This window comes from Bison bison, unplaced genomic scaffold, assembly GCF_000754665.1.
Source record: "Bison bison bison isolate TAMUID 2011002044 unplaced genomic scaffold, Bison_UMD1.0 scf7180017864363, whole genome shotgun sequence".
NCBI classification, from domain to species: Eukaryota; Metazoa; Chordata; class Mammalia; order Artiodactyla; family Bovidae; genus Bison; species Bison bison.
The window spans coordinates 40,884-43,394 of NW_011494935.1; the positions used below are offsets into that span (position 1 = coordinate 40,884).

Below are 2,511 nucleotides of genomic sequence, written 5' to 3' on the forward strand. Positions count from 1 at the left end.
CTAAAGGAAATCAGTCCTGAATGTTCTTTGGAAGGACTGATGTTGAAGCTGAAACTCCAATATTTTGGCCACCTCATGTGAAGAGTTGACTCATTGGAATAGACTCTGATGCTGGGAGGGATTGGGGGCAGGAGGAGAAGGGGACGACAGAGGATGAGATGGTTGGATGGCATCACCGACTCAATGGACATGAGTTTGAGTAAACTCCTGGAGTTGGTGATGGACAGGGAGGCCTGGAGTGCTGTACTCCATGGGGTTGCAAAGAGTCGGACACGACTGAGTGACTGAACTGAACTGAATTTTGAACCAGTCTGTTGTTTCATGTCCAGTTCTAACTGTTGCTTCTTGTCCTGCATACAGATTCCTCAGGAGACATGTAGTCTGCTATTCCCATCTCTTCAGGAATATTCCAGTTTGTTGTGATCCACAGTTAAAGGCTTTCACATGGTCGATGAAGTATAAGTACATGTTTTTTTAATTCTCTTGCTTTTTCTATGATCTAGCATAAGTTGTCAATTTGATTTCTGGTTCCTCTGCCATTTCCGAATCCAGCCTGTACATCTGGAAGTTCTCTGTTCACGTACTGCTAAAGCCTAGCTTGAAGGATTTCAGTAAAATCTTGTTATCATGTGAAATGACTGCAATTGTACAGTTATTTGAACATTCTTTGGCATTGCCTTTCTTTGGAATTGGAAGCTGAGAAGTCCCATAATCTGTCCTTCAAGCAGGAGAACCAGGACACCTAGTGATATAACTTATTCCAAATCTAAACTTCTGAAAATTAGGGGTGGGGAGGGCAATACATCCTAATTTGAGTCCAAAAACCTGAGAGCCAGGAGTCAGATATCTAATAGAAGGAAAAAAATGGGTGTCTCAGTTCAAGAGAAGAGAGTAAAATGTGCCCTGACTCTGCTTTTTTGTTCTATTGGGTGGATTGGATAATGCTCACCTGCACTGGTTGGGATCATGGGTTGGATGATGCTCACTTGCATTGGTGAGGGAGGTCTTCTTCACTCTACGGATTCAAATTTTAATCACTTCCAGAGATACCCTCACAGATATGTATGGAAATAATATTTTACCATCTATCTGGGCATCCCCATTCAAGTTGATTTGTAAAATTAAGCATCTCACACAGCTAGTGAACAGTTGAGCTGAGGTTGGATTCCAGTTTTTCTCTTCCCTTCCTTCTTTTCCTCCTCCTGTTTCATTCTTGCACACAAAAAAACTATTAAATTGAATTTTAGGAGAACTTGACAGAAAGAAGTAGAGGTGAGCTTGAAGTTAATGACCTTTAGGTAAATATTTCTTCGAGTGTATAATGAGGATAATAATGTACCTTTCTTGTAGCTCCGTTGCACAGAATCCATAAGACATGTATAAAGCACTTTGACCAATGTCTATTTAATACTAGGATGTGAGTTACCTATGATGTGCATGCATGCTCAGTCATGTCTGATTCTTTGTGACCCCATGGACTGTAGCCCACCAGGCTCCTCTTCCCCATGGAGTTTTCCAGGCAAGAATACTAGCGTGGCTTGCCATTTCTTACTCCAAGGGATTTTTTTCTGACCCAGGAACTGAACCTGCATCTCCCAAGATTCCTGCATTAGCAGGTGTATTCTTTACCACTGAGTCACCTGGCATGCCCTGATAACCATGATGATGCCAATATAAAAACCTAATAAAGTTCAAACATCAGATTTATTATTTTTGTCAAAATATAAACCTTGAAAGTCAGGGACTGTGTCTTAGTCATAGAGGCTTCCCAGTGTCAAACACAATGTCTAAAACTTGATCACTATTTGTTAAAAATTGTTGAATGTTAAAAAAATAAATAAATAAAATGAGGTGAAACATTAAACAGTTTAGATTCATTATTTTTTAATCTCATATTTGAATTATATCCAGTATGCATTGACTCGTGTCCTTCTCTCAAAGCATTAGTTGCTTTTCAATACATTTTATAATATTCAAAATATTTCACTAAGATTTATAAAACTTCTATGAAGATTTATATTTCCCAACCCTAATTCCCAGTGTTATTTTTATTAGTACTATATTTAAATTGGTTCAGTACTCACCCCACGTTGTTTTATCTGAGCTTCTTCTGCATAGCTGAGGTCTATTTTGATTTCTGCCTTGATTGGCTGGATTTCATCATTTCATCAGAAACAATTTTTCATTTTATTCTTTAAGAAAAGGGGTCAGAAATTATCAGAGCCTCTGAGTTTTTTCTGTCTCCAGGTTTGAAAATTTTTTTTTTTTTTTTGCTTCTTGAAGTTTAATTGTTTAACCATGGTAGTCGTTGGTGTCCCTCAGCTCTTTCAGGCTTTCTGGAATATGGTATATCCTGTCCATCTGTACTTTTCCAGTTTATTTGATTTCATTAAACAATTTTTATTAGTACATAGATAGATCAGTTGCTCAGTCATGTCCGATTCTTTGCAACCCCATGAATCGCAGCACGCCAGGCCTCCCTGTCCATCACCAACTCCCAGAGTTCACCCA

At 38.7% G+C, this 2,511-nt stretch overlaps 1 long non-coding RNA gene across 1 annotated transcript in view; it reads left to right on the forward strand.

Annotated features, from left to right (window-relative positions):
* The window catches only part of LOC104999712, a 13,698-nt gene extending 11,834 nt beyond the window's left edge, over positions 1–1,864 (forward strand). The window contains exon 4 of the long non-coding RNA XR_826648.1: positions 361–1,864. This is a non-coding gene — a long non-coding RNA (uncharacterized LOC104999712). The remainder of the gene's footprint in view (positions 1–360) is intronic.
* Positions 1,865–2,511: the final 647 nt, after the last annotated feature.